The 27,395-nt window shown below is 39.8% G+C and overlaps 1 protein-coding gene across 6 annotated transcripts in view; it reads left to right on the top strand.

Moving 5' to 3' along the window:
• The window catches only part of LOC125462738 (AMP deaminase 2-like), a 162,136-nt gene that overhangs the window by 66,362 nt on the left and 68,379 nt on the right, over nt 1-27,395 (top strand). The gene's annotated exons all lie outside the window — the stretch shown is intronic.

Genomic DNA, 27,395 nt, shown 5'->3' with positions numbered 1-27,395 from the left:
TGGAGTATCTGACAGAACACTGTGTGAAGCTGGATGAGCACAGCAGGTCAAACAGCATCAGAGGAACAGGAAAGTTTGACGTTTCGAGTTGAGACCCCCCTTCAGAAAGGTAAACTGATGGGTCTCGACCCGAAACATCCAACTTTCCTGCTCCTCTGCTGCTTGACCTGCTGTGTTCATCCAGCTTCACACGTGTTATCTCAAACAAAACTATCTTTGCAATATTCAGTAAAGAAAAAGAAGTCGCTGAATCAGACAGGAAATACTCGGACAGCACCCTTTGAAGAGAAACAATTAAAATTTTCAGATCAATATTGTTTTTATGTAAGTGGAAGAATTTAAAAAGATAATAGTTTTTAAACAATTATAGAGAAAGGCAAAAAAGGGACTGGAAGAACAAAAGATTTATGATGGACAGAAAAGCGGGAGTGTCTACGTGGCTGAGGGAATAATGTTACACGTCAAAAGGAAGTGCTAATGGCACCAGTGAAGTGATATATATAAATAGCAACAACAGTACTAGCCCTAGTATCTCCAGTCTGACAAAATGGGATAGTAGTTATAATCTAAAACCATTGAGTTCAAATACTGTGTGTGGAAGATGGTGAAGTGCGGTGGTGCATGCAGGAGGTACCATCCATAATTTTCATTCTTTTCACAGTACAGTACAGTATTCTAGTTCTTCTCTGTATGAAACGTTAGAGATGATTGAACTTGGATTATTTTAAATGTTGAGTGAGCTTTATTCCTCTCGGTCCTAGAATAATCTAATAAAAATAATTGCAGTTGTTTTCTTTCTATTTACATATACAGTTAAAATTATGTTGAATTATGCATACTTATTTTCTTCTCCAACTCCTTGATTCAAAAAAGTTTGATAGTTAATGATCAGTATTCACAGTAGGTTTGTTGCCCTAATGCTTTAAGCATCGCATGCCATGGCACCCCTTGCATAAAACTGCATATTCACTCTCGGAGCAACAACCCAGAAGATCTAACATACTCATTTATATTGTAAACAGAAAGACCAGTTTCTTGATTCTCGAATATGTGCCAGGGGAATGAAGGAGAAATGAATTTCAGATTCTCGTTTCTAACTTCTGAAGTTTGATTTGCTTTTGTGTTTTTGGTGAGAACACATGGGTGGAATTAAGAACAGTGGTCTCCAGCTTGACAGTAGATTAAGCGTGCAATCATGCCCACATGCCTGCTTCATGGTTTTTAGTCAGCAGCACAAATCTTGCATTGTTATGAATCCATAATTGGAGGGAGCTGACATTTTCTTCCACTCGCTTTCAATTTAGGATTTATGTAGAGGTATACAGAAAAATCGGTCAGTTGACTTGATAGCTAAATTGCGATGCAGTGATGCCATCATGTAGGTTCAGTTCTCACACCACGAAGAACTTTTCTTTCCAACCGCTCCCCAGACTGAGAAATGGTGACCCTCAGGTTAAACCACCACCAGCCGTGCTTCTCTCTAATAAGAGAACAATTCTGTGATCCAGTAGGACTAAGGTGACTTTTAGCATAGAAATATATTGCCATATTTCAGAATATCTACAGTAAAACTTGCATAATAAAAATTAACAAGCCTATGTCAGCTTGGAGTGGCCTTCTCAATTGGAGAAAGGACCTTAATTTCAATTTGGAGTTTAGAAACGCGTCTATTGATTTGGAATGAAATAGTACTGTAATTATGGAAATATTCAGTCTTTCTGCACGCTATATGAACAAATCTAAATAGCATACTATGATTTTAAATATGTTTTATCAATGATAGCTTCTGCTATTTTGTTTGAGGTGATTTCTAAGTGTCTAAGCAAGATTAATGTTTGAAACATGGCATGGCCACTCCTTTTTATAAAACCACATATTCACACGCAAGCTTAAGGCTTTAATTGGATCAGTACGTGTTTGCAACTCCCTTTACCCTTGTATCCCCATTTAAAGAATTATTCCTGAATGTTGCGCACTGATTTTTGCACACTTTTATTGTTATAACATCTGCCGCAACCATTATGAACCAAGGTGACACAACATGATGTGGCTCCACGCCAAATACCAGAATGGAAATGAAAGTTGGTATGAGATATAAGGCTTGGTTATGAAATGCATCGATGGGGCTCTGACCAATTTCCTAAAACTTAGTCAATGATATATCATAGTCATTCTCTTCTACCCAATAGCATTCAGTACACAAGGAAGATGCAGAAAAGATGTTAGTGTTGAAAATTGGAAATTAAAATACCTACTGGAAACAGTTTATCTGCATATGTAAGTTTAGTTGATTTGGTGTAATCTTGTGTTGGTTTGTTCTTGAAATGAATGTTCCAAATGACTGTGTATATAGGATAGTTATTCAGCAAAAACAATCGAAAGCATAGTAATATTATTAACAGTACCTGAGTTTGTGCAGTTACCGCTAGCGGAATCTTGCACACTACAATCCTGGGACATTTATTAATGATACCTTAATATAATCTATGGACTAATAATGGTTCAAGATCAAGAAAAAAGCCATTTCCACCCCTCTGCCTGCTAATTATATTTCCTGAGCAACGACTAACCTTAGTTATTTTCTGTAATCCTGTAGTTTACTTATGCATACAGTTAAATTATAATGAATTTTTGAGCAGGGTCTTAACATTTACACAGCTGTACCTACAGGGTTTTGGTGCCATTTCTAGTTTGCCTTTACATTATGGAGCCAGAATTAGCAACATTAAATTCCAAGAGATTAGTCACATTTGCAGCATAGATGTATGTTAGTTGTTTATTGAAGCCATTTGAATCCAGTGCTACTCATTGAATCTATCACCATTTTCAATTATGAGAAGTTCCACCTGATGACTGCTAGTGGTCTTAAATTTCTACAGGTGATTTCTTCAGTGTTTAAGATCTTTGTAAGCTCTACTTCATGCTGCAAATTGGGCACAAGCTGCTCACAGATTTTAGTCCAGCAGTAATAAAATGAGAACAATGAAACACTTATATTGTGTAAGTTTATCTAAATACTTGTGCTTCGTCAAACTCATGTACCTGAACACAGATATGTGCTTAATTTTTAATTAGAAGCACTGTACGTGCTTAATTTTTAATTAGAAGAGCAACTAACTAGTGCTGTATTTGGGGGGAAAATAGATAAAAGACAAAAATGTGCAGATTGGCTGCCTGGTATTGATAACTTATTAGATGTTTAATTCAAAGAGATGTGGTGCAGTCTGATGCTAAAACAGTTAACATGATTTACTATCTTGAAATATCAAATCAGGAGAATATTTTAATGCAAATCAAGGTTTGAATTTTATAACAAGCTGTGAAGCATCAGCTGACTTCAAAGCCAGTTACCCACAAAGATCCACTAGTGTCTCTGGCACGAATTTCCCTTCTTTGCTAGTGTTAGTTTGATTTTGGTGTCACTTTGAGAATTGACATTCAGCAATGTGGTTTAATTTAGATTTCGCAGCCAACAACGTGAAAGAACTGTCACAAGCAACATATCAGGATGTCTTTAAAATACCATTCTTCACTTGTTAACCTTTTTGCAGCTAGTGAAATAAATGGTAGACCATTTACCTTGAAAGTAAAAGCTGAAACATCATGAACTGCTGTAAAAAAAATTTTTCTTCGGAAAATCTGTGGTCTTGCATTATTACAATGAAAGCATTTAAAATTTCACAAACCCAAAACCCAGTTTTTTTTCAGGACCAGAGAGGTTGTTCAGCTATGATTATGAGTACAATGTTGAGAACCAAGTTACTCCTCACTCTTTAGTCATGTTTCAACAAATCTTTATTAATGACATAAAGCTGGAAGTTCATGCTGATTCATGTGATTTCAAAAGTGAGCTAATTGGGGGTTTCTTTTTTTAAAAGGAGATAGATGAAGAGATAGTGGAAGCATGAGTGGTTATTTTTCAGGAATGGCTAGTGTCAGGGAGGGTCCCAGAGGACTGGAAAATCGCCATGGTGACACCCCTGTTTAAAAAGGGAGTAAGGCAAAAGGTGGAAAATTACAGGCCGATTAGCCTAACCTTGGTCGTGGGTAAGATTTTGGAGCCCATTGTGACGGATGAGATTTCTGAATATTTGGAAGTGTATGGTAAAATGGGGCAAAGTCAGCATAATTTCATCAAGGGGAGGTCATACCTGACAAATCTGCTAGAATTCTATGAGGAAGTAACGAGCCGGGTAGACCAAGGATAACCAATGGATGTTATCTAACTGGACTTCAAGAAGGCCTTTGATAAGGTGCCACACAGGAGGCTGCAACTAAGATAAGGGCCCACGGTATCAGAGGCAAGGTTAGCATGGATAGAATATAGGCTGTCTGGCAGAAAGAAGATAAAAGGGTCGGTCTTAGGATGGCAGCCAATGACTTGTTGTGTTCCGCAAGGGTCGGTGTTGGGACCACAGATCTTCACTTTGTACATTAATGATCTAGATGAAGGAGCTGTGGGCATTTTGGCTAAGTTTGCAGCTGATACAAAGATAAGTGGAGGGAGAGATAGTATTGAGGAGGTGGGGAGGCTGCAGAAGGATTTGGACAGCTTAGGAGAAATTTACAAGATAATGTATGGTTTAGAAGGGGTGGATGCTAGGAAGTTGTTTCCGTTAGGCAGGGAGACTAGGACCTGTGGGTACAGCCTTAAAATTAGAGGGGGTAAATTTAAAACTGAAATGAAACAACATTTCTTCAGCCAGAAAGTGGTGGGCTTGAGGAATTCATTGCCACGGAGTGCAGTGGAGGCCGGGACGTTGGGCGCCTTCAAGGCAGAGATTGACAAATTCTTGATCTCACAAGGAATCAAGGGCTACGGGGAGAGTGCAGGGAAGTGGAGTTGAAATGCCCATCAGCCATGATTTAAACGGCGGAGTGGACTTGATGGGCCGAATGGCCTTACTTCCACTCCTATGTCTTATGGTCTTATGGAGACAGGGCAAAGAAGTGGTAGATAGAGTGCAACGTGGGAAAGGGTGAGGCCATGCAGTTTGGTAGGAAGAATAAAAGGGGCATGGACTGTTTTCTAAATGGGGAGAGAACTCAGAAGTCTGAAGTGCAGAGAGACTTGAGAGTTCTAGTCCAGGATTCTCTTGAGGTAAACTTGCAGGTTGAGTCAGTAGTCAGGAAGTCAAATGCAGTGTTGGCATTATTTTGAGACGACTTGAATTTAAAAACAGGGATGTACTACTGAGGCTTTATAAGGCTCTGGTCAGGCCACATCTGGAGTATTGCATGCAGTTTTGGGCCCTGTATCTCAGGAAGGATGTACTGGCCCTGGAGCAGGTTCAGAGGATGTTCACGAGAATGGTCACAGGAATGAGAAGCATAACATATGAGGAATGTTTGAGGGCTCTAGGACTATACTGATTGGAGTTTAGAAGAATGAGGGGGGAATCGAAACTTACGGAATACTGATGGCCTGGACAGAGTGGATTTTGGGAAGATGCTTCCATTGGTAGGAGAGACTAGGACCCGAGGGCACAGCCTTAAAGTAAAAGGAAGATCTTTTAGAATGGAGATAAGGAGAAACTTCTTCAGCCAGAGAGTAGTGACTATGGAATTCACTGCTGTAGAAGGCTGTGGAGGCCAGGTTATTGAGTACATTGAAGACTGCAATAGATAGGTTCTTGATTATCAAGGTCATCAAGGGTTACGGGGAGAAAGCGGGAGAATGGGTTGACAAACTTATCAGCCATGATTTGAATGGCGAAGCAGACTCGGTGGACCCAGTGGCCTAATTTCTGCTCCTGTGTCTTATGGTCTTAAAAACAAACTCAAGTGACATCTTGGGTTACAGGGGGATGGGTCTGGGAGGGATACTCTGAGGGTCGGTGTGGGCTTGTTGGGCCAAAGTGCTGTTTCCACACTGTAGGGATTCTATGTTATTCTATCTCTGACAGCAATCACGTTTAACTGCAAATGTGTATTTTTCAGAATTTATCAATGTCGCTATTATATGGTTGCAAATATCATTTTCTTCTGTGATTAGAATGTTACAAATCCAAATGTGGAGAAAATGTTGAAAATAGAATTGCATCATCAAATTTGAAAGTATAAATTTAACTTTAAATGTAGAGAGGGAAAAGTAATCACCATATTTGCAAATCAAGAAAGAAGTTGATAGAGAGGATGGCCTTTTGTGTGGGGAGTAAAATTGTGGCAGTTGATCCATATTTCCTAATCCTACATAAACAGCGTTGTTGAGATGCAGTTCTATTGGAACTACATTTTCAACCTTTCAACCCAAGTTTTATTTTGTATGATTTTTGTCGAAGACCCCGCTAATCCAGTTGACATGCGTGTGCTTTACAGCAGGGATTAATCTGTGGCTCTCAGAAGTAAGGTTGATACTCTTTTTTTCGTTCCCCAACTTTTAAATTTTAGCATCTGTTAGGATTCCTCACTTAGTGAAGACTAGTTGTAAAGGCATGGATGTTTGTTTTAGTGAAGCCCAACACAAGTTGGATGAACATCAGCTCATTCCTACCTTGGCGTTTGAATTCGACATCAAGGTCAACAACTTCAGATTAGAACTCTGTCTTCTGTTTTTTTACTTTTCCCGGTGCTACTTGGGTTTGCTTTTAGCAGAACTGACCTATATTCTGCTATTAATACATACTCTTAGCAAATGCTTTGTTTCTTCTCTACAACTATAATCAATTGTGTTTCCTTTTGTTATGTAACATCTTTGACTCTAATCTTTCCTTGATCTTCCTTTCTGTTCAACTTTCTCATCACCAGCTCTTCCACCTCCATGAAATCTATCACTTGCCACTACTTTTTTTTTCATTTTGCAGAAGAATCAAACTGGACTTGAAATGTTAACTCTGCACAGATTATGTCAAACTTGTTGAGTTTCTTCAACACTTTCTATTTTTGTTTCTCTGAAATATTTTGCATTTGTCTTGGGTTGCATAGTGGCAATGTAGTTGTCTACATTGCTGGGCGGGGAGTGATTTCTTTAGATATCGGAGTTAGCAAGTGAAATTAACTGTCACCTAACACAGTGACACATTGTGTTTTTTTCAAAAGGGAAAACAACAGATTCCTAATTGCATAGCATGTAACACTACAGCAGAAGAGAGATCAAAATGATATCTGCACATCTTTAATGATGAAGCAAGCCACATTTGAGTGACTTGCTTGCAGAATCTGCCAACTTTGCTATATTTTAATTTCCCCACTCCTGCCAATTAACATTCCTGTTTTTCATCTTATTTTGACAACATTTTGTCTGCATTCTGCCCTACCTGTTTTGCAAATTACTCATTTTCAGTTGCCAGATTTACTTAGGAACTTATTGATTATTAACCATCTGTTTTTGCTTAAACACTGTAAATCAGACTGTATTACTGTTACAGGCAATACTTGTTGAACTACAATGAGCATTTCAGAGATTTCACAAACCCCATCATTTTGTAGGGATAAACTTGCCTGGTTTTGATGTACTATTCCAAAATGTTTGCAAATTGAAAAGCGGTCTTAAGACGGAACAACTGGAATACTTAAGTGCATTCCAATGAAAATAATAACTTCTATTCCATTTCTTTAGGCTATTGGGACATAACAGAAAAGTACAGATACACCTCAAACGTGTGCAAAATGCTTCTCCACAGAGGAGGTGTTCACATGGTGACCCACTGAACTGTCCTTGAGCATCTTTTTGTGAATATTTGAACAAAACCAGTGTCAGAGCTCTAAGTGTTCTTTCACCTAGCTAAACTGGTGCTCAAATCCCAGATGAGCATAAAAAGGTGTGGGAACAGTGGAATTGAATATTTACTTGAGTATTGGTTGGAAACTTAAAAGCAGTTTTGGGCCATTCTGCTCTTTGTTTTCAATCATACGAGTAGAGACTTAAATCCGCTTTGCTGCCTGCTCACCATAACCTCCTGAAACTTCTCCAGTAAATCAAAAATCTGCATCATACCTGAATGCCTGCAATGATTGGTTAGGTCACTTTTGGAATACTGTTCAATTCTAGTCTCCCCGCTATAGGAAGGATGTTGTGAAACTTGAAAGGATTCTGAAAGGATTAACAAGGGTGTTAAAAACCAAAAGAACTGCAAATGCTGTAAATCAGGAACAAAAACAAAGTTGCCGGAAAATTTCAGCAGGTCTGGCAATATCTGTTGAGGAGAAAACAGAGTTAAGGTTTTGGGTCCGGTGACCCTTTCTCAGAAGTAATGGTGGCTGGGAAAACATCAGTTTACATGCAGAAAATAGGGAGGTGGGACAGAGCGAGAGAGAAAGACAGTTGGACAGACAAAGGAGTTGCTAACGATTAGGCTGAGAGGGTGATTTGTTAATGGAGAGTGTTAGTGACTATGTGGTAACAAGGTCTGGTGTGTGGGGTAGGGGGTGGGACATGGGAGAGTTGAGGCCCCTAAAATTATTGAACTCAATATTGAGCCCAGAGGGCTGTAGGGTCCCCAAGTGGAAAATGAGGTGTTGTCCCTCCAGCTTGTGTTGGGCTTCGCTGGAACACTGCAGCAAGCCAGAGACACAGATGTTGGCCATTGAGCAGGGTGTATGTTAAAGTGGCAGGCAACAGGTAGTTCAGGGTCTTTTTTTGAGCATAATGTAGATGTTCTGCAAAGCGGTCGCCAAGTCTACGCTTTGTTTCCCCACTGTAGAGGAGACCTCATTGTGAGCAGCGAATGCAGTAGACTAGATTCTGGGAAGTGCAGGTGAAGTGTTGCTTCACCTGGAAGGTATGTTCGGGCCATTGGATTTTGGGGAGGGAGGAGGTAAATGGGCAGGTGTTGCATCTTTGCCGGTTACAGGGGAAGGTGCTGTGGGGCTGTGGGGAGGTGTTGGGGCTGAAGGAAGTACAAGGATATTGCTGAGATTGGAAGGTTTGAGCTATAGGGAGAGGCTGAATAGATTGAGGCTATTTTCCCTGGAGCGTTGGAGGCTGAGGAGTGAACAGCCAAGGTCTTTTCCTTGGGATGTGGAAGTTCAAAGCTAGAGTGCATAGGTAAAGGTGAGAGGGGAAATATTTAAAAGGCACCTAAGGGGCAACATTTTTATTTGAAGGGTGGTTTGAAGAGGGTGAAGACATGACTGCCAAGCTGATTCAGTGTGCTGCATGCATGATGTGGGAGTTCAGGGACACTGATGCTGTTTCCAGCTCCTACAACTGTGGTAAGTGTGTACACATTCAGCTTCTGAAGGAGGTTGTTGCTGCACTGAAGAAAGAACTAGAAGACCTCAGGCTCATCTGAGAGAATAAGAATTTTCTGGACAGGACCATCAGCAAGGTCACTACACTGAGGATACCTAAAGAGAGAAGGGGGATGTCGATGACAAAGGAAGACATGAATGAAGTACAAGTGACCCCAGGGGAAGCACCTGTTGTAAACAGGCTGACTGTCTTGGAAATTGCCGAGACAGACGACACTGCCACTCCGAGAGGTGGACAGGTCTGCAAGTCAAAAATTGCTGTAGAGGCAGAGCCGAGAAGTCAGACATCACGGAGAGCTGTGGTAATAGGGGACTCCATTGTGAGAGGGACTGACAGGGGCTTCTGCGGCCACAGGCGAGATTTGAGGATGGTGTGTTGCCTTCCTGGTGCCAGGATCCAGGACGTCACTGATAGAGGGCAGAGAATCCTCAAGGGTGAAGGTGAAGACCCAGAGATGGTGGTGCATGTCGGCACTAATGACGTCGGGAAGAAAAGGAGGAGCATTCTACAGCAGGACTTCAGCGAACTCGGAAGAAGGCTGAAAAGCAGGACTTCCAGGGTGGTTATCTCTGGTTTGCTTCCAGTTCCTCGGGCTGGAGAGGGCAGGAACAGAGAGATAATGGACCTGAACGTGTGGCTGAGGGACTGGTGTCGGAAGCAAGGATTTAAATTCTTGGATCACTGGGGTATGTTTTGGGGTAAAAATAAATTATACAGGAGGAATGGTTTGCATCTTAATAATTGGGGGATCAGCTTTCTGGCAGGCAGGTTTGCCACTGCAACACAGGTGTGTTTAAACTAAGTAATGGGGGGGAGGGGCCAAACTGGAAATTTAAGAATGAAGTTAAAGGGAAAGTGAGAATAAGAGAGGTTAAGAAGGACAACAGAATCAACAGAGCAACTCAAGGAGGGATCGTACAGTATGGCCAAGTGAAATAGGGATTGATAGGAAGGGTGAGGGGAGAAACAAATTAAAAATATTATATATGAATGCACGAAGCATAAGAAATAAGGTGGATGAGCTTGAGGCTCAGTTGGAAGTTGGCAAGTATGAAGTTGTGGGGATAACTGAGACGTGGCTTCAAGTGGACAGGGCCTGGGAAATGAATATTCAAGGCTATATGTGCTATCGAAAGGACAGACTGGTGGGCAGAGGGGGTGGGGTAGCCCTGTTGGTGAGGAATGATATTCGGTCCCTTGCGTGGGGGGACATAGAGTCAGGAGATGTTGAGTCAGTATGGATAGAGCTGAGAAATTCTAAGGGTAGAAAGACCCTAATGGGAGTTATCTACAGGCCCCCAAACGGTAGTCAGGAGGTAGGGTGCAGGTTGAATCAAGAGTTGAAATTGGCCTGTCACAAAGGTATCACTACAGTTGTTATGGGAGATTTCAACATGCGGGTAGACTGGAAGAATCAGGATGGTACTGGACCCCAAGAAAGGGAGTTTGTAGAGTGCCTCCGAGATGGATTCTTAGAATAGCTTGTACTGGAGCCTACCAGGGAGGAGGCAATTCTGGATCTGGTGTTGTGCAATGAACCAGATTTGATCAGGGACCTCAAAGTAAAGGAGCCATTAGGAGGTAGTGACCATAATATGATAAGTTTTTTAATCTGCAGTTTGAGAGGGAGAAGGGACAATCGGAAGTGTCAGTATTGCAGTTGAATAAAGGGAACTATGGAGCTATGAGGGAGGAGCTGGCCAAAGTTCAGTGGTACAATACCTTAGCAGGGATGGCAGTGGAACAACAATGGCAGGTGTTTCTGGATATAATGCAGAAGGTGCAGGATCAGTTCATACCAAAGAGGAAGAAAGATCCTAAGGGGAGGCGGGGGCAGCCGTGGCTGACGAGGGAAGTTAAGGACTGTATAAAAATAAAGGAGAAGTATAACATAGCAAAGATGAGCGGGAAGCCGTTGGACTGGGAAGCTTTTAAAGAGCGACAGCGGATAACTAAAAAGGCAATACACAGAGAAAAAATGAGCTATGAAGGAAAACTGGCCAAAAATATAAAGGAGGATAGTAAAAGCTTTTTTAGGTATGTGAAAAGAAAAAAAATGGTTATGACTAAAATTGAGCCCTTGAAGTCAGAAACGGGTGAATTTATTATGGGGAACAAGGAAATGGCAGATGAGTTGAATAGGTACTTTGGATCTGTCTTCACTAGGGAAGACACAAGCAATTTCCCAGATGCAGTAGTGGCTGAAGGACCGAGGGCATTGGATGGACTGAAGGTTATTTATATTAGGCAGGAAATGGCGTTGGATAGACTGTTAGGTCTGAAGGCTGATAAGTCCCCGAGACCTGATAGCCTTTGATAAAGTCCCGCATAGGAGATTGGTGAACAAAATTAGGGCACGTGGTATTGGGGGCAAAATACTGAGTTGGATTGAAAATTGGCTGGCTGACAGGAAGCAAAGAGTAGTGATAAACGGGTGCCTTTCGGAATGGCAGCCAGTGACCAGTGGGGTACCACAAGGTTCGGTGCTGGGACCGCAGCTGTTTACGATATATATTAATGATATAGACAAAGGCATTAGAAGTAATATTAGCAATTTGCTAATGACACAAAGTTGGGTGGCAGTGTGAAATGTGAGGAGGATGTTATTAGAATACAGGGTGACTTGGACAGGCTAGGTGAGTGGACGGGTGCATGGCAGATGCAGTTTAATGTGGATAAATGTGTGATTATACACTTTGGTGGCAAGAACAGGAAGGCAGATTACTATCTCAATGGAGTCAAGTTAGGTAAAGGGGAAGCACAATGAGATCTAGGTGTTCTTGTACATCAGTCAATGAAAGCAAGCATGCAGGTACAGCAGGTAGTGAAGAAAGCTAATAGCATGCTGGCCTTCATCACAAGAGGAATTGAGTATAGGAGCAAAGAGGTCCTTCTGCAGCTGTACAGGGCCCTGGTGAGACACCTGGAATATTGTGTGCAGTTTTGGTCTCCCAATTTGAGGAAGGACATTAACACCTGGAATATTGTGTGCAGTTTTGGTCTCCCAATTTGAGGAAGGACATTCCTGCTATTGAGGGAGTGCAGCGTAGGTTCGCAAGGTCAATTCCCGGAATGGCGGGTCTATCATATGTTGAAAGATTGGAGCAACTGGGCTTGTATACTCTTGAGTTTAGAAGGATGAGAGGGGATCTGATTGAGACGTATAAGATTATTAAGGGATTGGACACTGTGGAGGCAGGAAGCATGTTTCCGCTAATGGGTTAGTCCAGGACCAGAGGACACATTTTAAAAGTAAGGGGGAGGCCATTTAGAACAGAGTTGAGGAAAAACTTCTTCACCCAGAGAGTGGTGGATATATGGAATGCACTGCCCCAGAAGGCAGTGGAGGCTAACTCTCTGGATGCTTTCAAGAAAGAGATGGATAGAGCTCTTTCAGATAGTGGAATCAAGAGTTATGGGGATAAGGCAGGAACAGGATACTGATTGTGGATGATCAGCCATGATCATAATGAATGGTGGTGCTGGCTTGAAGGGCTGAATGGCCTACTCCAGCACCTATTGCCTATTGTCTATTGTCTGTTGTATGGAATGAGCTACCAGAGGAAGTGGTGGAGGAGGGTACGATTACAACATTTAAAGGGTATCTGGATGGGTATATGAATAGGAAGGATTTAGAGGGATGTGGGCCAAATGCTGGCAAATGGGACTAGATTAATTTGGAATATCTGATCGGCATGGACAGGTTGGACTAATGGGTCTGTTTCCGTGTTGTACAGCTCTATGATTCTATGACTCAGCACCACAGTGCTCTGTGGAAGCATTTGAAGTGCAGTTAAGGATGTGAAGAGAGGTTTCATAACTTGTTGATTTATGATCAACGTCTAATCAAAATGATCTGTACCATGATCATGTACTCTGTTAAGCACCATAAACAGTGCCAGGTATAGAGCAGGCATGGCAGCATTGGCCCCATTTGTGCAGAGAAATGAGTAGGCATAGAAGCTGTATGATCCACTGGTCTCTGTTTTTGCTGTGGACTCTCTTCTCAGGGGATCAGTGTTACACGCAAGTTATTTAACATCTTTACTCCTTTCTAGTATTGTGTGTTTTCTTGGACAAGTGGTCCTTTTTGATGTATTGACAACACATGGAAAGAATGCTGCTCTTCAACAAGGTTTCGAGTGGGTAGCCTTAAACTGTTGCAGACACTATTTGCTGAACCACAATGAATTTTGAGAAGACTTCACATACCCCCCATTATTGAAGAATCATAGAACATAGAACATAGAACAGTACCTGGATAGAGCTCTTTCAGATAGTGGAATCAAGAGTTATGGGGATAAGGCAAGAACAGGATACTGATTGTGGATGATCAGCCATGATCATAATGAATGGTGGTGCTGGCTTGAAGGGCGGAATGGCCTACTCCAGCACCTATTGTCTATTGTCTGTTGTGTATGGAATGAGCTACCAGAGGAAGTGGTGTCTGTTTCTGACTTTGTACCTTTTTACAAAGTATTTACAAACTGATCATAACAAGATGCAACAACTGGGGCACCTCAGTGCATTCCAAGTTTTGCTTTCTGTTTTGAAAGTGAACTCATTTGTTCATAGATGGGAAAATAACGTAATATTTTTAATCTATAAAACCTTATTTCCTTTGCTATACTGTTGTATTTTTTCTCAATTATAAATGGTTTCTACACTAGGAATTACTTGCGTAAAGCTATAATACTGTAATTGGAACCTCTTTAGTTGGTATTATTGACCTTTTTCCATTGGAGAAAACTTTATAATGTTCCAATTGAGTCTACTGGCTTAAGATTGACTTAAACTTTATTACTTAGCTGTAAGTGCTATCAAATTTGAACTTTTCTACTAAGGTATCCAAATGTATGACTTTAAAATGGAGATAATTATTGTTGCATTGCATGAGGAAACAATCTCCCACCTTCTCCTCATTTGAATATTGTGCTTGGTCTTGATTCTCTGCATCCAAAGCCATGGGAAATCAACTAAAAATATATAAAACCATTTGGTACATGAAAAATACAAACACAAACTTTATAACTGTAAAGTAGGAATTGAATTTTGTCGTTGTGACCTGTTCCAAATTTCTTCTCATCCCACTTCACATGAACATGGTTTTTACGTTTCATGCAGTTCAAAGTGTGGTCAAATCATAACAAACACGAAGTTAAGTATAATGGTTAAATGGAAGTAAGTGTTCAAAAATGGGTTCAAATTAATAGACAACACTTGAATTTGTGTAAAAACCGAAAGAACCGTAGATGCTGTAAATCAGAAACAAAAACAAAAATTGCTGGAAAAACACAGCAGGTCTGGCAGCTTCTGTGGAGAGAATTTTTGTGACTTCCTCATCTATTTAGATTACTGGGGATTAGTATAATATGTTAAATGATGGATACTACTTGTGTAAATGTTTAAATATGAATCTTCAAATCAATTCAGCCTCCTAAAGGAACATGGTATGTGATTGATATCAACTCAGTTATTTAAATTGGTTTTGACCTGAAATTTTTATTCTTAGATTATGAAGAGTGAGATTCCACTGGGAAATTCAACTTGAAATATGGATATTTATTCAAACTCATTGAAAATATATCCATTTTTCTTGAATGCTCCTGAGAGACAGATTTTCCAATTTTTGTGTCTTGCATTTATCTGGACAAACCCAAAAACGCCAAATTTCAAATGTTAAAAATTTATACAAGAGAAAAGGACACTTCTGATTGGTTGGCTAGTCAATTCTCATTATCAAGGAGAAGTCAAAAAGAAAAAAAAATCCTGATATCAGTTGTATTTAAGAGAACTTGTTTTACATTGTTGTAAAACTATTTTTTATACTTGTCACATTCCATTCAATGGAAGGTTATTTTGTGGCAAAATCCTGCATTGTTTTTGTTATTCTTGATTACTGAAACAATTACCACGAAGAATTTTGCTTTTGGTAGACGTTTTCTAGTGATTTCCATTTTTATGCACCTGATTCCCAGTTCTAGGTCATTTGAGTGCAATAACCTTGGAAGACGTTTGTCTTATTTCCTTCTGTTGTGACAACTATCTTTTTAAAATTCACTTTAGTTGTGTTTTGTGTTGTGTAAATGCAGTGTTCAGCTCAGGTGACATAAAGTAGAACACAGCTTGCTTTTTGTGTTATCTTTCATAAAGCTCAATGCCTGTTTGATTGAAAATCCTCCAGATAGAATACTGCGTACAATTCTGGTTGATCTTCTGTAGGAAGGATGTTGTTAAATTTGAGACAGTGCAGTAAAGATTTACAAGGATGTTGCTGGGACTGGAGGGTTTGAGCTTTAGGGAGAAGCTGAATAAGCTGGGTCTTTTTCCCTGGACCATCGGAACCTGAAGAGGTGTATAAACTCATGAGGGACATGGATAGGGTGAATAGCTAAGGCCTTTCCCCTAGGGTCGTGGAGTCCAAAACTGGAGGGCACATGTTTAAGATGAGAGGGGAAAGATTTAAATAGGACCTAAGGGGCAACATTTTCATGCAGAGGGTGATGCTTGTATGGAATGAGCTGCCAGATGAAGTGGTGGAGGCTGGTAAAATTACAACATGTGACAGGCATCTGGATGGGTGAATGAATAAGAAGGGTTTAGAGGGATATGGGCCGGTTGCTGGCAAATGGGACTAGATCAGATTGGGATAGCTGGTCGGTGCAAACGATTTGAACCAAAGGGTGTTTCCATGATATATAACTCTGTGACTACAATTTGAACACTTTCAAAAACCATACTTTTATCAAATTACAGTTGTAATCTTTGAGATTACAGTTGATTACTGTTCTTAGGTCAGGAAATAGATATTACTGACATGTGCTTTCAATGCTAATTGTTATTTTTCCAGCCTACCAGCACTGGTCGATATATTTGGTCAAATGATAGTTTACAAACTCCTGGTTGTAACTGATCTACGGAGAAAATAGAAATGGTATTTATCTTGGGGGATTACTCTGAGCACAGGGTGATATTTAAAGCACCTTTTGTTATGCTTTTGCTCCTGTTGAATAAACATTTTTTTAAAAAGCAGCTGTCTGCTTTCCATACACTGTGCATTTTTAAAATGTTTTGAATCACAGATCAGTGGAGTGTATATGATAGTCACGATGTTCTTCAGAAATTCATCTATGATGGGCATCTGATGTGTATTGCTCATTAAAGCAAACTGAGAAATTTGTGAAATTTGAAGAAGTGGCTCAAATTCCGCAGTGAGTAAGCAAAATAAATACAAACAATACCGATTAAAATTTAAGGTCAGGCAAGTATAAAGTTATGCAGTAATGAAAAAAGAAGGAATTCCTTTAGTCTTCTTTATTCATGAATCATGTTGGTAATAACTAAGAATAAAGCGGAAAGTGACACAGATCTTGATAGTCTCTGCTAAACATTGCTGCTCTGCATTGTTGCGTATCATGAAAAGAATATTGAACTGCATCACAATAGAATGTGACCTAGAGAAACTCCCTAAAGTGTCAAGGAATTCAAGATCAATGATGTTTTGAGTACTAGTTCATGCTGCAGAGACACACATTTAATTGCAAATTTCTCAACTATCTCCATTTTGTTTTTGTCAACCTTGATGTGAAAAGAAAGTAATTATAGGGCTGCTAATGTAATTCTTAAGAGTGATCTATGCCAAAACAAAATGTGAAATATCACTCCATATTGTGACAATATGAGAGGCGACCACTGGGTTAAACCTAAACAGTGGCTTTAGGAATTACACTGTGAAGTAGTTATTCATGTAGAAAGTCGTTAAGACTTTGAGCAGACTTCTAGGTTTAAATAAAAGGGACTACAGCAGCACAATTAAGCAAATTTTGGGGTGTTTATAGAGATTGACACAGAAAAAGGCCCATCAGCCAACCACACTATGCCGATTTAAAAACAACCATTTAATTATTCCAATCCCACTTTCCTGCACTTGGCCTATCGCCTTGAATTGCCTTGGCATTGCAAGTGCACACCTAAATACATCTTAAATGATAAGATTTCTGCCTCGAGTGCCATCAACAGACATTGAGTTCCAGATTCCCACCACCATATGGGTGAAAAAGTTTTCCTTAACATTTCCTCATCTTTCTCTTACCTTATACCTATGCCACTGGTCATTGATCCCTTTTGATGGATTAACTGATATGGTTTTAATTACCTTTGCTCTTTCAGGATTATCTTCTTTTCCTGCCTCCCACTTCTGCCCTGCTTTTTTACTGTTTGAATGATTGATAGATCTGCCAGTATTCATTGGGGTCACATGTAAAGAAGATATTTTTGAGGGATGCTTCTACACAAAGAACACCCTTGACTTAGTGCCTGTTTAGGGGTTGAAAATTGTAAAGATTAACAAAGTTGGAGAATTTGCACAGTTGGTTTTATGACAGCTTTAGAATTTGTTCCCTTGAAATTGCAATCTGTCATTTTGAATTCAGCTGATATTGTAGTAGAATATCATGTTTTCTGACTGCATTTTTCAGCTTACTATTCCATATTTAGTACAGTATGTACCTTGAGTCATATTAGGTCATGTCATTGTATCAATGTATACCCCAATACATGGTTGTAACATGTACAACAGTCCTGAGGTTTGTAATTGGTTTTGAGATTGGAATGTGAACATAGTGGTTTTCTCTGTGGAAAAGGTTTTCTTGTCTTACATAAAAGTACAGTATTAATCAGTCATTTACATTGGTTATGGTTTCAAGCTATTAGATTTTTGACATCTTAATTTACTGGAATAGTTTATCGAACAATAGATAGCATATCAATTTATTAATACCTGCATAATATATTTTCACAGTAGATATGAAAAACACTATAAATCCAGGAATCTGATTGTTCCTAAGTCCTTACATTTGTGTTGTAAAGATTGAATGTTTTAATTTTTCTTTCCTTTTGTTTGTGAACTCCACCGGGTAAAGGATAGTATTGTACAACAGAATAAACTGAGGAAAGATTTGTTCTATGTTTTAAAAGTAAATTACTGAAATTCAGTGTAGGTTATGTTTGTACTGTTGCTTTGCTAATAGTGGGGAAGGTGTAAGAGGTGGTGTCCTAGCTCCAGGGTCTGTGATTAAAGTGAGATTCATCTGGTGACTGATTCCTGATTGGTGTGTGGGATTATGAATACCAGTAGGCCATCACCTTGACAATAACAAATTGATTGACTTCTTGGTAATTAACAGCCTGCCACATACAAACTACACTTGCAGAAGCCTTTAGACTGCTGAAAAGGCAGATGATGTCTCTCTGTTTTTCTCTTTCTCTCTTCAGTAGAATACCTAAAACTTGAATAAAGCCAGTTTATTTTCTCCCACCAGTTACTGTAAAGATCCACTATATCTATTAATTCAGAAACTCGGCTAATGTTTACGGAGGTCCGAGTTTAAATACTACCGTGACAAATGGAGGAATTTGAATTCAGCAAAAAAAAAATCTGGAACTGAGAGCCTACTGATGTCCATGGACTCTTCATCGCTTGTTGGAAAAACCCTTCTGGCTCATTAATGTCCTTCCGGGAAGGAAATCCGCCATCCTCACCTAGTCTTGCCTACATGTGACTTCAGAGCCACAGCAATGTGGCTGACTGTCAAATGCTTTTGAAGTAGCCCAGCAAGCCACTCTGTTGTATCAATCATACAAAATTTGAACAAAGAAATGGAAATGGATGGATCAGTTGGCATTGACCTATGTACTTAAACAACCCCAGAAACAATGGATCAGATCTAAGCTCCATATTCCAGTCACATCCAGTTGTGAATAGTGATGCACAATTAAACAACTCACTGGAGGAAGCGGTTCCACAAATATCCCCATCCTCAATGACGGAAGAGCCCAACACATCAATGTAAAAGATAAGGCTGAAGTATTCACAGCAATTTTCAGCCAGAAGTGCTGAGTGGATGGACCATCTTGGCCTCCTCCAGTGGTCCCCAGCATCACAGATGCCACTCCATGTGATATCAAGAAACAGTTGGAAGTACTGGAAACTGCAAATGCTGGGGGCCTGCTAATAGCCTAGTTGTTCAAGTATAGTTAAAACACTAGCATCTTTCCAACAACGTTGAAAATTTCACAGGTATTTACTCTACACAAAAAACAGGACAAATCCAACCCGGTCAATTACCACCCCATCGGTTTACTGTCAATCATAAGTAAAGTGATGGAAAGTGTCATCAACTGTGCTGACAAGCAGCACCTGCTCAGCAATAACCTGCTCAGGGGTACCCAATTTGGGTTCCACCAGGGCCATTCAGCTCCTGAGCTCATTACAGTCTTGGTTAAAACATAGACAGAAGGGCTAAATTACATCAAAGCTGCAATTGACAGAGTGTGGCATCAAGGAGCCCTAGCAAAACTGGAATCAGTGTGTATTAGGGAGTAACCTCTCTGCTGGTTGGAGTCATGTCTGCCACTGTAGGAAGATGGTTGTGGTTGTTGGAGGACGGTCAACCCAGCTCCAGGACATCTCTGCAAAATATCAGCAAAGATTTGTAGCCCGGGTTGTGGGTGAGGTTGTTCATATGCTCACCAAGCTGGCTTGTTTTCTTTCAGATGTTTCGTCACTGTGCTAGGTAACATCAACAGTGAGGCCTCCAATGAACTTTCCTTAATATCAGTACGCTTAGAGTATGAAGGACATCAGTTTAACTGGGACAAGGTAACCGTAGTAGCCCAAGCCAAATGTAGACATGCACGGAAATTCTTAGAGGCATGGTTCTCAACCCTGATTGCAATCAATAAATATATAGAATTGGACCCCACATAGAAACCCGTACAGAACAAAACTGAAAATGACACAACTCATTATAACAGACAGGACAGTATAAATTCCTAGCGGAGTAGAACAACATCGGAGGCCTCACTGATATTACCTAGCATGGTGATGAAATGTCTGAATGAAAACAAGTTCGATGAGCAAGTCATCAACCTTGTCTTCTCTGCAGGAGTTCCTTAAGATGGTGTTCCTAGGCACACCCGTTTTCAGCTGCTTCATCAATGACTTTCACTCCATCATACGGTCAGGACTAGAGATGTTCAGCAATATTTGTGACTCCTTAGATAGTAAAGCAGTCCATGTTCAAATGCAGTGCGATCTGGACAACATCCATGCTTGGGTTGAGAAGTGACAACTGACATTGGCAACTCACAAATACCAGGCAATGACCATTTCCAAAAAGAGACCATCCCACCACTGTTCCTTGATACTCAGTGGTGTTACTGTCACTGAATCTGCCACTGCAAACATCCTTGGGGTTATTATTGTTGTGAAGTTGGGAACAGTACTTGGGAGGCAAGAAATTAGAATGTGGATTTTGTAAAATACTCCGGCGGGGGTGGGGGGAAAGCATTGTGTGGACCCTTTTAAAAGATCATGTGCTTTTTCTATGCTTAGAGATTTGAAATGAATGTCTGTGAGGCAGCAGCTTGAAAGTTTACAAGTACGCAGAGAGCACCTGAATTGAAACATTTGTGTCAAAAGGCTGTACAGTTAGAAAGCCAAGCAACAGCTTACCAAGGCAACAAGTTTTGAATTTAGCCAATCAATTTGAACCAGGCACTTCAGATACCAAAAGTCTGTTAAATTTAGATTTGATGGTTTTGATAACATAGGACCAATCCTTTTGTAAGAAATATTGATATGTCATCAAGGGTATAAAAAGAAGCAGCAGTTGGACAAAGCCCCAGAGTTAACTGCCACCTGCCAGAGTTAATAGCCCTCAGCTCTCAAAAGAATTACTAATCCTCACAGGCTCCTCTGTTTCTTAGAGAAAGCACCATCTAAATAACAAAGGTACTAACGGCACAACTATTTAATAACCTTGACAGAAGAATCGACAGAGGAGACACAGAGCATTCTGGAAGGCATGTTACCTGGTCGTAATCATGAGAGATGAAATTCTATTCTTATTTTACATAAGTGAGATTTGTATTTATTGAAACAGCATACCATTAGGATCTTTCTTTATTTGGGAATAATTAGTAATTAGAGGCGTTTATTCTGTTTGTTTGTTAATGGTTTAGTTAATTTGTTCATTGTTAGAGTTGGATAATTTAATTGTTACTTGTTTTTTTAAAGTGAGTGTCAGGGATTTATTTTATTTAACCACCTTGAAGTTGCTGAAAAGCCGGTTATACCATCTTGCACGCTCCTTTTACACATTATAAGGCAAAGTGCTCTTCTTTGGGTGTTTTGGCTTTAGTTCTCAGAAGTTCAACCTCCGCTTTCTGACACTATTGACGAAAGTCTCAACTGGACTCACTTTATAAATACAATGGCTACAAGAGCAGGTCAAAGGCTAGGAATACTGAGGTGAGTAATTCACTTATTGACTCCCAAGAGCCTGTCTGCCATCTACAAGGCACAAGTCAGGAATGTAAAGGAATACCTCCCACTTGCCTGGATGGGTGCAGCTACAACAACACTCAAGAAGCTTGACACTACCCTCAACAAAACTCACATGATAGGCACCACATCCACAAGCATCTACTGTCTCCAGTACTGATGTTCAGTACCAGCAGTGTGCACTATTACAAGATGCACTGTAGAAATTCACCAAGGCTCCTTAACCAGCACCTTCCAAACTGTCAGCTATTTCCATCTGAAATGACAAAGGCAGTAGATACCTGGGGGCTCCATTACCTGCAAGATAATAAAGTGTGAAGCTGGATGAACACAGCAGGCCGTGCAGCATCTCAGGAGCACAAAAGCTGATGTTTCGGGCCTAGACCCTTCTTCAGAGAGGATAATGAAGGGCCTAGGCCCGAAACGTCAGCTTTTGTGCTCCTGAGATGCTGCTTGACCCGCTGTGCTCATCCAGCTTCACACGTTATTATCTTGGATTCTCCAGCATCTGCAGTTCCCATTATCTCTGACACCATTACCTGCAAGTTTCTTTTCCAAGCCACTCACCATTCTGACTTAGAAACATATCACCATTCCTTGACTGTCGTTGGATCAAGTTACTGGAATCCTGCCCCAAAGGATGTTGTGTGTCAACCTATGCGTGGACTGCAGTGTTTCTAGAAGTAACTCACCACCACTTCAAGGGTAACGAGGGACAGACTTTCATATCCCACAAGTGAATAAAAGCAAGTTGCTTTTAACCAGTAAGTTGACATGTTTATCATTGGTGCACCCCCTGTGGAGAAGTGAAAGCATGGAAGGAATTAGGAAACTGAAGGAACCCTATCACTGAAATGCATTGCTGTGTGTGTGTGTGTGTGTGTGTGTGTGTTTTACAGTTGTTTGCCTGTGGCTACAATCTATTTATTTGTAATTTTATTTTTATTAAAATCTATTTATTTTCAATCTTAGGCTATATCTTCCTCCCTTCAATAGGCCTGGTACTTTAGGATTTGTTAATTTTATTCCTGAAATTGGTCATTAGGTACTAGGTTTATCATAATTATTGTGGGCTTGAAATACTCATGATGGCGGTTGCAATCCATATTTTAAAATTAGCAGTTAGACCTCTCACGCTAAACAGTGTCTTGCTGCGTGAAACTATAAGCCAAAAGTTATCGGCTAAGTGCTAAACAGTCGATGGTTCAATTGTAGATAACAAAGTGTGAAGCTGGATGAACACAGCAGGCCATGCAGCATCTCAGGAGTACAAAAGCTGATGTTTCGGGCAATTGTCTCTGATGAATAAATTGTAGCCTGGATCCTGTCAGACTATGTGCAAATGATTGGTGAGATTCGAGTACTATTTCAAAACTTCTCATCATATATGCAGTTTGATATAGGAAATGTTCATTTAGATGGAACAGGTGTCTTATTATCTAAACATTCTCAGGCTAAGAATACAGTTCTTCTAATTTTTAACCTCAATCTTATCAGAAGGTGAAATGATTGGAGAAACAATTTATATGCGAAATAGACAAAGTAGTTGTAAATAATTATAGTAACACTGAATATTGCCAACTGAATCAAGAGATTTTAAAATATGTGGAGTAATATACTATATTCAATCGTTGCAAATTTTCCATCCCTATCTTTGTTGTGATCTGTCATTCAGGTGTCAGGGCAACATGATCACTTTCTGCAGAAATAGCTTAAGCTGCTGGACTGTACTGGTTACAATATTTGTTACAAATTTTTGAAATATTATCTGTACTGGCTGACATACTGTAGCTTGGTAACATAAATTGGCTATATTGGTAAAACACTCCCCACGAGGCAATGGTTCCAGGAGCAGTGGAGATTTGGCAATGAGAAAGTGTAAATGAAAATTAGGAAAACTGGAAAAAAGATCCCAAAATGATTGTTTGATAAGAAAAGCCTGGCTGACAATTTAAATGACTAACTTCCTTAATGTGGCCAGGAAGAATAGCCAATTGGAATTTAGGTGGGAGGTTGATGATGCAAAGGAATGGAGTCATGATTGGGATGCCTCAAGGCATTCCAAAGTACAAGGAACTAACAAGTTTGAGAATCAGTTCTTAAAATTACTAGTGCCCAGTCTTGAGATAATTTAACAATGGGAATGTTTGCTTCCCTCAAAGACATCCTTTTTTAAGAGTAATACAACACACAAAGGAGAGCATTTGTCCAATTTTCACCTATATGAGAGACTCAATCCAGTTAGCCCCTTTTTTTTCTGCTCTTTCCTCCATAATTCAGCAAATCTTTACCTTGTGTATATCTATTTCTTATTTGAAAGTTACTTCTGTATCTGGTTGCTCCACTTTCTCAGGCAATACATTTTGAATGTTTTATTTACAAGACCATGTTAACGAATCTTTTGTTGAATTTAATAGTATGTTGAGGTAAGCCACTCATTCCATTTTGAAAATTTATCTTTTAAGACTGACCTTGAAAGCCTTGTTGCCCTTCTTCATTTACATTGTGCATGGTATTGGATTACTATCTGCTTCACAGCTGTCCTAAGTATCTTGCAGTTTGGACATTTATTTTTAATAAGACTGGAAACTTCTGTGATTCAGTTGCCAGGAGAGGTTAACTTTCTAAGCACGAAAATGAAAATATCTGTGACTTGCATTACATAATTGAGAAGTCTATATCCATATCAAGTTCTTCCTCTCAATCTTTCGCAGGTGATCACCTCTGATATTACTGAGCCACATGAGTTGTTGTTTATAAGGATAGGGGTGCTATATGTTGAAACATGAAATGTATTGAACAAAAACTAAAGCTGAATTCCATTCAGTGGCTAATTTATGGAGAAACTTCTATGCCTGGATGATACTTATAGTGTTGGCATTTGTAAGATAGACAAAATCTGTCTGGTTGCCAAATTGTCAGGTGGTGCTTATCCTTACAGTGTGGCTAGGAAGATGAAGAATGCTTTCAAATGTTTAATTTTTTGTGGAAATTTTCTTCAAATTATTACTGTCAAGCAATTTAGCCCTTTGTAATCTAATTTTCAGTAAATTACAGATGTGCTTTTTCAGTGTCGTAACACAAAATATTTAAATATTTCACAATTTCTCAGACAAGTTTAAAAGAACTTCTTGTTTGCCTGTTCTTGCTCTCGCTCTCATGCTCTCTTTTTTTCTCACACACTGTCATTCTCTCACTCTCTTGTTCTCTCACCCTGTCACACTTCCTCTCATACTCCAAGCTGTTTTATTGTCTGCCTTTTTTTTTTGTTCTGTGATTGTCAGATTAATGTGTAATTTTATATCTTTGGTTTAGAATGGCTGCCCTCAAGTGGCTGAGGGCTCTCTAAATTTTCTATGCAAGGCTAAAACCTGGAACTGAATAATTCATGTATGTTACCAGGCCTTCTACAAAAAAATTGCAGACTTTTCCAAAGTTCTGTGTTACTGCTGGAACACACTCTGTCACCTTGTAAATTGATGACAGCATGCTTTTCAATGGCTCATATTCTGGCTGACCAGGAACATCAACAACTGTAGCTTTTGGTAGGGATAATTGTAAAAATTTACTGCAAGTTCAGAAGTTTAAATCTACGTTTCAATGGAGAGGTTTTTTTTAATTACATAAAGACCTACTGTTTAAGAGGCACAACTTATAAATTAAAACTTTTAAATTCCAATTGTATATAGTAAGGTATTTAGTGTAGAAAATGACCAGAAACCAGCAAGAGTTATCAGTTGACATCTATGTCATTATCAACAGCTTGTGCAGATGATATCTTCCACTTGCTTCCCTTGCTCTGTGTCTAAATATACTTTGAGACCATGAACGCGGGTTCTGCTGTATCCTGCATCACTGCTTTTGCAGTTTAATTTAGCTCGTAATTTAATTGTATTCTATTTTTAAGTTTACAATTTCCCTATGATTACAATAGGCATCTGGTTGCTATACTAGTCAAAATCTATTAATGTAAGGTCATCTGAGATAATGGAGATAAATGTTATTGGTTCTGTGTATTTTTTTGTCTTTTACTGATAAAACGATTTTGAAGGTTATTTTCAATATGCCTTACTGAGTGCTTATTATGTAAATATGAATCAAACATCTCTTCTTGCTGATTGGTACGCTTTGTGCAGGTGAAAAGATGAGTTTTCCCTTTACCAAGTATTTCCTAGTGCTACTTTCTAAGTGGCCACAATGGTTCCAGATTATATTTTAACAACATCCAGTCGACATCTTTTCCTCTTTTTATTGGAACAGTTCCCTGAAGTAGGGAATTTGGGAGATCTCATACTGAGTCATTTGTACACCTCACAGATGAAATCATTTGTAAAAATCTGCTTGGTGATCGTTGATAGCATTTGGAGGTGCAGGCTATAGGAAAGTGTGAATGCCTGTGAAATATTTCTTGAAACATAAAGAAGTCTTTTTTTGTACTCAGATCATAGGGTTGGCATTGACCATGGTCAAGGCAGCTACCTGTAGCCACAAAAAGTATAAAATGGAGTACTACTGATTGCTTAATGCCTCACATATCAACCTGTTGTAATAAATTTACTGCCGAACAGGTAGTTGAATTGAGTAACTGACTGCTATCAGGAGTATGGTCATTATAAATAATGTGGTTAAAAGTGCAAGTATGCGAGAGGAATGCTGAGACTATCTCTTCAATGCCTGTTCACTATCTACAAGGCTCAAATCAGGATTGTGATAGAATATCCCCACTGGCTTGGACGACTGCAGCTCCAACAATCTCAAAAATACCATCCAAGCCAATGCTTGATTGTCTGACCATCCACCTGCTTCAACATTGATGACATTCAACGCCATAGTGGCAAAAGCAGGTACTGTCTACAAAATGCACTTAGGTAGCTCACAATGTGGGTTTCAGTTCCTTCAGAGATGGCAGCGGAGTTCGATACTACAGCTGGAGATCATCGCTCCGTCTGTTTCTTGTTCTTGTGTTTTCTTTTATACATTTTTCTTGGTAATGTCCTGAATTCCCAGCCTCAGCACTGACCTGGCATGGGAGTCTCCTAGCCCAGCATGGCAGTATTCTGACCCAGCTTGGTGACCTGTTGGTGGCACGTGGTGGTCTTGCAGCCCAGTGTGGTCTTCTGGCCTCAAGGTGATTCCAGAGCAGACTATTGGTCTCAAATCTCTGAAGCCCAGTGCAGCCTGCAGGGTAGGCGCTAGCATGGACTGGGTTGAACGGACTGATGTTCTGAAGTTTTTATTTCTCCAATTTATTTTTATTATCTGTTACGCCGGATTTTTTATTTCTTTATTTTTCTATTTTATCTCTTCCTAAGAATTTGTACTGAAGAATCTGTACCTAGGTTCTTTCTACCCAGGTGGTGCTGTAAGTGGCCACTGTACTCTTTTGAATCGATGACGGTAAAGCTAAATCAGTTCAAATCAATGAGTCTCCACTGACAGCACTTCCAAACCTGTGACCTCTACCTACTAAAAGCACAAGGGTAACAGATGCATAGGAACACCACCACCTGCAAGTTCACCTCCAAGACACACAACATCCTGTTTTGAACAATATCATCATTCCTTCATCGTCATTGGGTCAAAATCCTGGAATTACTTTCTTAACAGCATGTGGATGTCCACAAAGACTGCAGTGGCTCAAGAAGGCAGCTCACCACCACCTTTTCCATAGCATTTGTGAACAATAAATGATGGCCTAGCCACCTATATTCCCATTGTGAATTTAGAAAAATAAAATGCATCTCTTATTTCCTGATTCCTTGCACGCACAACCTTAGGACAACAATTCTACAAATAACTCCCACCATTGTTTCCCTTCCTTGCTATTTCATAGCTCCACCCAATCTGATTCTGCTT

Source organism: Stegostoma tigrinum, chromosome 21 (assembly GCF_030684315.1).
Source record: "Stegostoma tigrinum isolate sSteTig4 chromosome 21, sSteTig4.hap1, whole genome shotgun sequence".
In the NCBI taxonomy this organism is placed as follows: Eukaryota; Metazoa; Chordata; class Chondrichthyes; order Orectolobiformes; family Stegostomatidae; genus Stegostoma; species Stegostoma tigrinum.
The sequence above is the reverse complement of the archived record's forward strand: the minus strand, read 5'-3'. Positions and strand labels throughout refer to the sequence as shown.